Below are 12,577 nucleotides of genomic sequence, written 5' to 3'. Positions count from 1 at the left end.
ATGCTTGTATACACATCCAAATTATTTTCAAAGCTGGAAAATGCAAATTTATAAGTGACTTAGTTGTATTTAGAGTACTTTAGAATCAGGGATCATTTTGTTGTTTATTTGATTACAAATATCTGTAAAAAGGTGTGGCGTATTTTCAATCTTAGGTTCTATAATATTTAAAGCTAATTGAATTTTTATAATAGAAAAAAATCGGTAACAACCATCATAACTCATTTGCAAGCAGGAAAATTAGCTTCCCTGACCGGGAATCGAACCCGGGCCGCGGCGGTGAGAGCGCCGAATCCTAACCACTAGACCACCAGGGAACTTGGTAGCTTTCGTCTCTCGGTGTATTTGTGTCTTTAGAAATCGCCACGTAAACCTGGCCAATAGAAAAAAAGATTGTTGCCTCTAAGCCCTGCCCACTTCGTTCCTGTTTTGGGTTTCTGTAGGTTTGCAATGTTTCAAGATAAAAAGTTGAGGAAAAAAGAAATAGATATTTCTAGGAAATAAAAAATAAAATTAAAATAGCATAGACAATTTCTAGGAGGATACGGGAGAAACTGTTGACACTGGTTAACTCTAGGAAGAAGAAATGAAGAATTTCTTCACTTGCCTAAACCCGGCAAACGCTCTGCGCTCTCAGGCGATCTCCGCGGCGGCTCCTAAGGGGAAAGGCTGGATCCTCCAAATCGAATCCTCTTCCGACTGCCGTGCTGGAAAAGACGTCCTGGGATTTCATCCTAATTATGTAACATGTAAATATCTATACCTAGACAATGTTAAAGTACTGTCCAGAACCTTGCAATTTGCTTTATCATTTTCTCAATCATGTAGCTGCTTTTTCTAAATCTAACCTCTTTCTCTGTGTATGTCTTTCTGTCTTTCCCTCTCACGCAGATGTTAAATCCCACTAAACATTTTACTAAATCTAACGGTAAGATTGCCACGGGCGGAGAGCGTTTCCCGGTGTAGAGCTTGGCACAGAGCAGATGCTCTGTAAGTGTGGGTGATGAAGGGCCTCGTGGCCTTTAGGACGCGACTACTTAATTTACTTATTTGAGAGTCAGATTAACGAAGCGGGGAGGGCTGTGGGTAATTTGCTTAGTGAAGAACCAGGGCATCTGCACCCGGATCGGAGTAAACCGTTAAAATGCACTGTTTCCATTATCCTCCTGTTCTTCAAACTGTTATTATCTGGGCAAGTGCTTCCCTTCTCCGCATTATGTATGAGAAACGGCCAGGAAATGATGCAATTACCAAAGGAGTCAAGAAACCTTCCAGCCCAGCCTCAGTTCGGAAGCCCTCATGAAATACGAGCAGAAGACAATAGGATGTAACTCAGCTTTGAAAGCGCCAACCGCTACAGTTGGACAAATGTAACCCTAGAGACCCCGCTCCGCTGCAAGATGGAAGGAGGCTTAAGTAAAGCAGATATAAATTTGTAATGAACTTGCGCACAACCTCCGGCGCCATTGTGAATTACAGCCTTCGTCCATCACCTAGAATTTAGGTGAGCCTGAGCTAGAATTTTTTTTCTTGTTTTCAGCAACTCAGAAATGGAGTTTAGATTACTGATAAAACTTATCTAAAATTATTTAATAATATGCAAACAGGAAGATTAAAATGACTTATTAAGACTAATAAGTAAAGATGGAAACATCACCAGAAGAAATTGCTAAACAATTACTATATTTTAGATGGGACCCACACCCCTTTCCTATATCAAGGAATTTTTAGGAAATCGAGTGCAGTAGGTGGAGCTTCTACCTCTCAACTGGGGGTTTTCAGAGCTTAGCATGAAAGAGCATCTGGTTTTGAATTAAAAGATAAAGTAGATATTACTTTTAGAATAATTTAAATTTGTTTTAATAGGTTTAGTCACAGACTTGTACAAGAGGTACGAAAGGGTACAGCGAGAACCATCACTCTTTTATCACTCTTCATTTCTTCTTCCCAGAGTTGACCAGTTTCTTCTGTATCCTCCTAGAAATTGTCTATGCTATTTTAAATTTTATTTTATTTTTTTATTTCCTAGAAATATCTATTTCCTTTTTCCCCAACTTTTTATCTTGAAACATTCCAAACCTACAGAAAACTCCAAGTATAGAACAATGAACACACATACACCCTTCATCTAGACCTGTGCTAATTTAGTAGTACCAGCATCCACCGTGTGACTTTTGTGCACTGAAATGTGGCTAGTAAGAGTTTAGGTGTTCTATAAGTGTTGCATGCATACTGGATTTTTAAGCCTTAGTATGGAAAAAAAAGAATGTAAAATATCTCATTAATAATTTTTACATTGAGTAAATTTTAAATGCTAATTGAATATGAGTTAAAATATTAAAATTAATTTCACTTTCTTTTTTTGTTTTTAACCTAGCTACTAGAATATTTAAAATTATTGATATATATATATATATATATATATATATATGGTTTGCATTATATTTCTATTTTATAGTACTAAACTAGATTCACCAGTTGTCAATATTTTGCCATATTTGCTTTCTCTTGATCTTTTTTCTGAACCATTTGAGGTTAGTTGCAGACACCATGATACTTTACTTCGAAAAACTATACCATATATTTCCTAAGAGCAAGCAATACAATTATCACACTTAGGAAATTTAAATTTAATACAGTATTATTTATGATACAGTTCATAGTCAAATTTTTCAATTGTCCTAACACCTTTTATACTTTTTCAGTTTTATCCAGGATCCATTCAAGGATTATACATTGCATTTAATTGCCAAGTTTCTGTAGTCTCCTTCCTTTAATCTGAAACAATTACCCAATTTTTTTTTTTTTACAGCATTGAATAGTGGAGGACATTTACTTCAGAAAGTCCCTCAATTTAGACAAATATTTCTTTTGTCAGGAAAACTACCTTAAGTGATATGTCCTTCTCAGTGCATTATATCATAATTCGAATAATGCTGATGTATTGTGTTATCTCTAATGGTAAATGTGGTAGGCAGAATAATGACTCCCACAGAGATTGTACCTGTCCTAATCTCCAGAATATATAAATATTACTTCAGGTGGCAGTAGGAATTTTGCAGATGTGTTTAAATTAAGGATTTTGAGAGAGAGATTATCCTGGATTATCTGGGTGGGCCAGAAATCATCACACGGGTCCTTTTCAGTCAAGGAGGGAGACTGGAGAGTTGGAGTCCCAGTGATGTGATCCCAGGAAGACTCTACCAGCCTTTAACTGGCTTTGAAGATGGAGGAAGGGGACCATGAGCTAAGGAATGCAAGGGGCCTCTAGAAACTGAAAAAGGCAAGGAAAATGTTCTCTTCAGTGCCTCCAGAAAGAAAGCAGCTCTGCCAACACCTAGATTCTGACCCATGTCAGAATTCTGGACTACAGAACCATAAGATAATAAATTTGTGCTGTTGTAAGCCACTAAGTTTGTGGTGATTTTTTTACAGCACCAATAGGAAACAAACACAGTAAGTCTGATCGTTTGGTGAAGGTGTCTGCCATATTCCTCCATTGCAAAGTTACCCTTTACACTTGTAATTAACAAATATCAAAAAAAAAAAAAAAAGGCAAATATCACCCATGGAAGTAATACTTTGAAAATGTATGAATTTTCTGTTCCTCCACAAAGTTTCATCCAATGGTTTTAGCATCCACCGATGATGCTTGCCTGAATCAATTACTGCTATGTTGACTGCAAAACGGTGTTATTTTATCATTCACATGTAAAGAACTTTCCTTTCTGTCCTCCCTCTTTTTATTCTTTATTTAATTTTAAAATATCAGTTTGGACTCATATTCTTTTTTTATTTTTGTGGTTTTAGTCAATGTGTTATAATCTACTGCTGTCATTATTAATACTTAAATTGTTCCAAATATGGCCAGAAGGAGTCCCTTTAAGCTGGCTCCTGTATTCTTTTGACATGTCCCTATAAATTTTTGAGCATTTCTTTACTTTCTAGCATAAGATGGTGCAGGCACACCCTCTACTTTATAAACTGATTTATGGAGAATTAACATCTTTATGCATGTATCTTTTCTCTTTTAATTTCCTTGTGTAAAATTTTACATGAGAAGGGGCATTACTCTACATACTCTTCTGTAACCTTTTTTTAAATTAATTTCTTTTGAAGCATGTCCATTCTTTACATAAAGAGTTTTTTCATTATTTCTGATAACTGCATGATATTCCACTGTATAGAGATTTTATTAAAGTAGTTTTATATCATTGGTCATTTAGATTATTTTCAATTTTTTGCTGTTACCAAAGTACAACAAATAACCTTGGTGCCACATAATTGGCATTTAGTTTTTATTAACTGACCCACAAATGACTTACCTTATGGACTGCCAATTTCTGACTTGAAAATGTTATATATTGGAAGAAAAATCATGGCATACAATTCAAATTCAGTTCTAGTTATAATTTATGGGCAATTTAATTTTTCAATTTGATTTCAACCTCACTCAGCTATTCTTCTTCTGTTCATTAATTTGTTCATTTGCTGAACAAATATTTATTGACTGTCTATTATATGTAAGTCACTGTGTTAGGCACAGGATGCCTGATCTTGAAGTTTAGTCTGGCAGGGTTCAAGTAAACAAGCAATTACAGTTAGTACAGTAGTGGATAGTAAAAGAAACGTTTGACTATACTTCAATTTAATAAGTTCATTTAATACATTAAAAACATGTTAGTTATCGCACATACTTTGCTGATAGGAATGTAAAGTGTACAGCCACTCTGGAAAATAGCTTGGCAGTTTCTTATAAAACTAATTATGCACCCATCAATTGTACCCTTAGGCATTTATACCAGAAAAATGAAAATTTATGTTCACATAAAATCTGCACATGAATGTTTATAGTAGCTTTATTCATAATAGCCTAAAACTGGAAACAATGGAAACATCCTTTAGTGGGTGAATGGTTAAACTGTGGTACACCCATACCATGGAATATTTATCAAAAAAAAGAACAAACTATTGATACATATAACAACTTGGATAGATCCCAAGGGAATTATGCTGAATTTAAAAAAAAAGCCAATCCAAAAGGTTATACACTGTATGATTCCATTTATTTAGAATTTTTTAAATGATAGAGATGAGAACATATTAGTGATTGACAGGAATTAGATGGGGTGGGGAGGAGGATGGAGGTGACTGTAAAAGGGTAGGTGTGGTACCTTTGTAGGAGTGATACAGCAGTCCTGTAGCTCGGGGGTCCCCAACCCCCCTGCTAGGAACCGGGCCGCACAGCAGGAGGTGAGCTGCAGGCAGTGGAGCTTCATCTGCCGCTCCCCATTGCCCCGCATCGCTCACATTACCACTGAACCATCCCCTCCCCCACTCCCACCCGGTCCGTGGAAAAATTGCCTTCCATGAAACCGGTCCCTGCTGCCAAAAAGGTTGGGGACCGCTGCTGTAGCTTATTGTGGTGGTGGTAGAAGAATCTATACCGATGATAAAAAATTGCACAGAAATCACACACACACACACACACACACACACACACAGGCAAGAACATGTGTAAAGCTAGTGAAATCTCAATGAGCTCTAAAGATCATACCAATGTCATTTTCTGGTTTTGATATTTACTGTAGTTATGCAAGATGTTATCTTTGGGGGATAACTGGGGGGAAAACCTGGGACTTCCCTGTACATTTTTGCAACTTCTGGTGAATCTCTATTTCCTTCGAAAAACTCCCCTTTCAGCTTATTGCACTGTAATTTTCTTTCACTCAAATTAAGTCCAATAAACAATCACCACTTAACATCACTTTGAGTTTAGGGATTCATTTCAAAATTTTAAATTATATCTTAGCACTGTATCTTAGCACTAGATTATTTAAGTTTTTCAGAAATTATTTAAAAAAAAAAGAATTCTCAAGCTATTGAATAGACTATTTTTAGCAGAAATAAGGCAGCAGAAACTGTCCAAGGGTAGATACTTTTTAATTAACTGTGAATAAAAGAAAAGGACAAATTTTGGGGGGGCTTATTCCAAATAAGCAGCCATAAGTTCTACCTACTAACAGGCACCAGACAGCAATCCATTCCTATCTATGTCAGTATTTCTTTCTCAATACACTCTGGCAGGCTCTTTCTCTTTTCAAATGACAAGGAGATTTCTACCTCCTCTTTAGACAAGATTTCTCCCTCTTCTTCATAACAAGCCGAGAGAAGCACTGAACCTAGGCCTATCCACAAAAGAACCTATTTACATTCTTCTCAAAACTCAAGATGGTATCTAAGATGTTCTGGACCAATGACCCCAGTTGTGAAAATGAGCTACTGCCTTCAACACTATTAAACAGTGAACTCTATTCTGCCTCTTTAGGTGCAAGATGGCTCCCCACAGACCTCCAAGATGTCATCAGTGTTTCCCTCCCATGGAACTCCTGCGTCTCAACTAGCCTACGTCAGGTGTGTGCAAGGAGGTGTGTTTCTCTTTGTGCTAGGAAAAGCAGGATGGGTTTAACCACTAGAGAATGAACTTTCTTGGTGCTGGTAGATTAAACTCACCAACCAGTATAAAAATCTCCTCTTCAACATCTTTACAGAGAAAACTCCCAAAGCAGTTTCAATTCTTTCTGTAGTTGTGAGCTCATTACTTACCAGGGAGCTTTCATTTTGACAAGGTGTTGCAGCAGTATTTGCCTGTGTTTCTGGAACTCCAGTTTCATGAGAGGTTACCAGTGCTGTGGTTAGAAACAGACATACTAGCCATACTTCATTACAAAACTATTCTTGGATAGATATGTAAGAAAAATACAGAACACATTTACAATAATGGTTGCTGTTGTTTGGTGATGTTTCCAAAGATGCGGAATTCCTACCCACCTCCTCCAGGAAGTCCCTTGGGTGAACACCTGATGCCTGAACTCAGGGATCCAGTTGTCTCCCACTATCCAATTCCTGCCCTGAGGAGCAAAAAAAAGGAGGGCAAGTGACTCTCTTTTTTTCCTTTAAGAGCTGAAGGCCTTTCTGCTTCTCTCTGTCTACCCTCAAAGTCTCATCATACAGGGTTCTTTACCCCAGAAAAAGTGAGATGACAATTCTGCCTAAATTGCCCTAAAATGGCCTCTACCCTTCAACAGAAATAGAAAGATCAGTTTTCATTTTTAATAGAGGCCCTCATATCCATAAAATCATTGTAGCATTATAATTTTTCATCAACTCAGCATTTACCAAGCACTTTCTATTAGCTAAGTACAGTGAGGGGTGCTAAGGATACAATTTTTTGAAAAGAAAACCTGTATTATAATAATGTATATTGCTATAAAAATACCTAACTTTTCTTGAAGGTCACGTTCTAGACTTTAGCCTAAGCATCATTCACAGATTATCTCATTTAATCCCTATGTCCACTCTGAAATTTGGTACTATTATCATCCCCCTTTTACAGATACAGAGGTTAAGTAATTTACCCAAGGTCAGCATGTGATGGAGCCGCAGTCTGAAGCCAGAGCCTGAACTCTTAGAGATTACCCTGTTCTTAAGAAGTACACTTTCTAATGAGGTTTGATCTGTAGTGTACTAAGATTTCCCAAATAACTTTATATACTATATCTTATTCTCCCAATTAAAATTTCACCTTCTAGTTAGAGCAGTGCTATCCAGAAGAATTTCTTGCAATAACGGAAATGTTCTATTCCGTGCTGTCCAATAAGTAGTCTCTAGCCACGTGTGGCTCTTTAGCACTTGAAATGTGGCTAGTGAAATGAAAAACTACATTTTAAATTTAATTTAGTTTAAATTTAAATGGCCACATGTGGCTAGAGGGTACTGTATTGGACAGCACAGATCTAGAGGATAAGGAAATGGTTTTATTTCTTTGGATTTCTCTATAAAGACAAGGCTTAGGCAAATCAATAAATGCTGAGTTAATGAAAAAGAATAAATGAACAATCAGTAAGGGGGAATTTTCTCCCTCTTTAAACTGTAGAGCAGAAACCTTTATTCTACTGTGACTTTCATTGTAATAAAATGTTATAATAAGCATATGATACAGCCTGCAGTCCTAGAGCAGTTCATGAAGACGGTAAAGAGGATCCTTAAATTATAAGCAATGTTTTTGAAAGGCTGACAAACCATTTATAATTGATGGTTACTACTTTTAAAACACATAGTTATATCTTTGCCTAATAAAAAAAGATCACTGCTTAATTATTTTCTTGACAAAATCTGGGGTCCATAGAGAGAAAAACAAAAGGGAACTCTTGGTGGTGAAAGGATGGAAACAGTCAAGAATTGCAGCTCAACGGATATTTCATGCAGAAACTACAGTCTAAAGCAGACCTCTTTACAAATGTGAGACTCAGCAACTGCCAAATTCTCTTTAAGTGACTTTGTTTTGTCACTTATTCATCACATATATACATATAGATTCCTATAGTCAATTCGTTCTGAATATGGGGCTAGATATGATGAATAATAATAGGTACTTTTGAAAATAAACTGGGGCTCTAGATCAAATCAGAGTCTCTGGAAGTAACCAAGTCATGTGCCCTGTGTTTCCTGATCCATACACAACGCAGCTCCTACCCTGCTCCCCACTGGATGTCCACTTTACTTAGAAGAACTCATCTCAAGAAGTCTTAGCAATTTTATCACAGTTTGTACTGCTATGGAACATGTCTCTTCTTTGCCTGTTCTTTAAAAATTCATCTTAGATTTCAAAATCATCAAAGAAGTGTGAGAGCAGCTCACTTTCTCTGGTGATCCCAAACCATGCTCTTCTGATTCAATGACATCAGCTCTTTACACCTTAGAAGCCTAATTTTCCCTTGGAAATAATTTGCAGATAGCATAATGAATGCCTAAAGAAAAAAGAGTAAAATACCCAGTTCTTCACATTCAAACCAAAAAGATGTAAACCTGAGGTCCAATTTTATACATGCTCAGTATATCATGGGCGATTATTCCATATTTTGCAAGATAATATAGCATGACCACTTGCAACTGAAATCCCAAAGCCATCACTGTTAAATGCTTCGCTCAGTCTTCCACGAGAGGCTGTTACAGCTTAAGCAGCATCAGCAAGTCAGAGGAGGCCGCTATCTAGTGTGCCTGTGTCTGGCCTCTGACACACCAATGTTATCGCACCAGCTGCAGGCTCCACCATGAAGTTTTTTTCTGTGCGTAAGGGTAAAACCTCACGGCCAAATCCTCCTAGTCATCTTGCAGTGCTGGTCATGGGACCGTAGGAGGAACAGCTCCCAGATGGGGATGGGAAGTTCACAGGCACTGCCCAGCAGCTGATGCAAATCTTCCCAACCCAGGCTCTCTCGGGTCTTTGCCAAGAGTCGTCCTGGAGGGCTCAATTGCTACGTCCCTATTGCTGTAATGATAGCAACTTGGCAGCATCCGGGATGCTGTGCCTAGGATGGGAGCGGGAAGGGGGAGGAGATGGTGGGCCCCTTTGAGAAACACAACGCCGGAAAGGACAGAAGGATGAATTTATTGTGACCAGTGGTCTCCGAACTGGAAGGAAACTCAAGGCTTTAAAGCTCGGGGAGACACTCTTTTAACTCCAGCTCTGCTCTCAGAGCCTTATTCCCACGAACAGTGGTGGCCACAGAGAGCCAGCTGTAGGAGATGCAGCCCGGGGAGAGGTAAGAAGACCCTCCCAGGCTTAGCCGCCGGGCATCCGGCCGCCGGAGTCGCCACAAAGGGCTGAGGCCTGCGGAGGCCTCGCGCGCAGCTCTCCGGGGCGGAGCCGCCGGGCTCGGGCTGGGGCTGCGCCGGGGCAGCGGAGGCTGCAGCCGCCAGGGGGTGGCGCGGCTGCCCAGACCGCAGGCTCGGAGGTCGCCGGGGCAGGGAGGATGCCGCAGCTGCAGCCCGAGCGGCCGAGCGGAGCCTCCGAGCTCCCCGGCCCCCGCCGCAGCGGAGGGGCGCAGAGCGTGGCGCGGGCCGGGCGGAGCTAGAGGTGGGCGTCTGCCCCGCGTCGCGCCACCCGCAGCTCCCCGCCTCCGGCCGGGCCCGGCAGCCTGTCGTGGCCGATGTCCTGACCGCGGGTGCATCTGCAGGGTTGGCTAGGCACCGCGCCTGGGGAAAGGCCTGAGGAGTCCCGGCGGCGGCCGCGTCCAGTAGCACCGGACGCCGGTCCCCCGGGGCGCGCTCCTGGGCGCTCCTCCCTCCTGCCTCAGCACCGCGTCACCGCAAGGTCCTCCCCCGACCCCTCCTCCCACCCACCCTGGAGGATGCGCTCCCAGGCGCCGAGCGGCAGAGGCCACCGCTCCCAGAAATGCGTGCGCCGGCTGCCTTTCTCCCGGACCCGAAGAGCTGGCGCCCCCGCCCTGTAGGTAAGTAGGTGAGGCGGGGACTAGCCCTCGCAGCCGCCCGCTGCTGATGCTGCCGCTGGGTAGGGGCGGGGGGCCGGGGCCAGGACCCGCCAAACTTGCCTCCCGCTGGAGCTCGGTGCAGCCCTCGGAGGTGTCCTAATGGCGTTGGGCGCAGCCCCCTGTTAACCTGACAGCCTCTTCTTGAGCCCGGGAGGCCCAGCTGTGGCGAAGGAGAGCTTGACCCTTCCCCGCCCACACCCAGGGCCCGGTGGGGTGCGCTCCTCGGGCAGGGGCGGGGAGGATGGGTTGCTGTGTGGATTCCTGGGGGGTGAAGGGGGAAATACCGTTGAATTTTCAGCAGCTCAGGTGGAAATATGTCACCGTATTTTTTCGGCTTGATGAACAGATGCGTTCTTCCTGTTTTCTCTCAATATGTAGCCACGCACAGCGTTATTTCAGCGGCATAGAGAAGTCGCTGTGGATTTTTGTGTATTTCAGAGTTGGCTGGCTGATATATAAAATTGATGTCTCCAACCCTTACAGTCAACATTTTAGGGCCAGTTAGAGGGCTCCTCTAGGAGTCAAATATTCAAGAGATAGATGAGGCTGAGGAATTCTCGTGCTGCCTACTTGGGAGCCTTCGGCTTTCGTGAAGAGCGTGGCAAGTTTGATACAGGTGTAGGGAGCTGAGAATCTGCTGGAAGGATGCACGGAGTTGGCCAGCAGAGGCAGCCTTGGGCGCAGCCTAGCTTTCAACTAGATGTTAACAAGGTCTGTATTTCTGAGAAGCTGGTTATAAATTCTTTCTCCTCTCCCAAGTGTAAAGTTCATACATCAGAGCTTTTGGCAAGATTATCTCTTCACAGGCGATCCTTTTTAAATTTCGTATTAAGTAATAAGGTTTAGAGTTTTGGAAAGTGGATCATTGTAAGCGCCAATTTTATTAACGTATTAAGGTTTAGAGCTTTGGAAAATGAACCGGTGTAAACTCCAGGAGGACAGAGTCTTCGTCTTGTTCAGTCCTGTAATCCCCTAGTCTGATGAATAGTGGGTGCTCATTAGTTATTTGTTGAATGAACTGTGTTTCAAGCTTCATCTAAAGACAGTTTAGGATTAAAATGTGTTTGTCCTGTGGCCGTTGAAGTTTAACTGGATTTTAAAAATTACTTCTTTGTATAAATAGTCAAATTCGGTTATCCCAGCATTTAAGTTGAATTTTGACATTTTTAGGACCATATGTTTTCCTTCTTTAATGTGTTATTAAATAAGGTAATTCTCCCCAACTCTTAATATAAGTTAATTTCATTTCTAAGCTTGCAATTTTTTTTTCTAATTGGTAATCAAACTTATTTTAATTAAACTCTAAAACACAATTAAAAAGTACAATTCATGTTTAAAGGAAATTCTTGGTTACTCCAGAGGTAACAATGATTTGGTTAATAAGTGACATATTAACTCATTTTAGAGTTGAGTTGTTGTGGCTGACCTAATTATAATGTATTTATTACAGGTAAAAGTGGAAATAAAGCATTTAGAAGTGTCTGTGATTCCTAAATGATTCAAAATACATGGTATAGATACACATTTTCAACTGCATGGTTTTCCTCAGTATATAAACATATCGGTTTTCAAGTTTGACACCCAGGGTGGTTGTGACATTGCAGGTTTGGAAGGTTTGGTGCCTCTCTGCTTTTAAATCTTATGTTATCTTGAAATAATCAAGGATAACTGCATCACATTTCACTTGCTTTATTTTTGCACTGTGATACAATATTTCCTGTTTTGTTTTTATTTTCCTGTTACGTAAGTTTTCTGAGTCAGTATTAACCTTTTTTCAGTCACTTTGTTTAACTCCCAGAATTATCTGGGAGTGGTCCAGTCACTTCTTTCTTTCTCTTTTGTCATTTTAATACCTCTTCACCATCCTTACTACATATTACCCAAAAGACTTATTTTCACAAAACTATGTTAAGCCCTAGTTTATTACTGTTGCTTCTCCAGCCTACTTGGGCTCTTCCTAGATGGTGAGGAAATAACACTTTTATGTAAAAGGTAGTGAGATTGGGGGAACCAGCAGTGGGAGGGAGCTTATGAAAAATATGTTATGATTTATTCAAACAGAGCAAAAATTCTCCCATGAAATAAAGATAATTACATTTTACACATCTTATATTTGTAGTCAAGGATATTGAGCAGTTAATTTATATTGTTCTTCCTTGCTCACTTTAAACTTCTCAAAAGAGCCCTCCCCTACGGTTATAGTAAACTCTCTTTACTTTGTTGCAGATAATAAACACTTATTT

At 40.5% G+C, this 12,577-nt stretch overlaps 1 protein-coding gene and 1 non-coding gene across 6 annotated transcripts in view; one reads left to right on the top strand and one right to left on the bottom strand.

Annotated features, from left to right (window-relative positions):
• Positions 1-245: 245 nt before the first annotated feature.
• TRNAE-CUC lies at positions 246-317 on the bottom strand. The gene has a single exon. It is a non-coding gene; the product is annotated as a tRNA-Glu (tRNA).
• A 131-nt stretch (positions 318-448) lies between these two features.
• NCOA7 (nuclear receptor coactivator 7) overlaps positions 449-12,577 on the top strand; it is a 152,826-nt gene continuing 140,697 nt past the window's right edge. The window contains exons 1-2 of one of the 5 annotated variants that reach the window (XM_036871527.1): positions 449-749; positions 6,329-6,414. The gene's annotated coding sequence lies outside the window, so the exon portion shown is untranslated. Of the gene's footprint in view, positions 750-1,079; positions 1,505-6,328; positions 6,415-9,247; positions 9,606-9,785; positions 10,296-12,577 lie in introns of those variants that run through there. The other 4 variants (XM_036871526.1, XM_036871525.1, XM_036871528.1 and 1 more) reach the window with 4 other exon arrangements.

Source organism: Balaenoptera musculus, chromosome 12 (assembly GCF_009873245.2).
Source record: "Balaenoptera musculus isolate JJ_BM4_2016_0621 chromosome 12, mBalMus1.pri.v3, whole genome shotgun sequence".
NCBI classification, from domain to species: Eukaryota; Metazoa; Chordata; class Mammalia; order Artiodactyla; family Balaenopteridae; genus Balaenoptera; species Balaenoptera musculus.
This window is presented reverse-complemented; position numbering and strand designations above follow the sequence as displayed.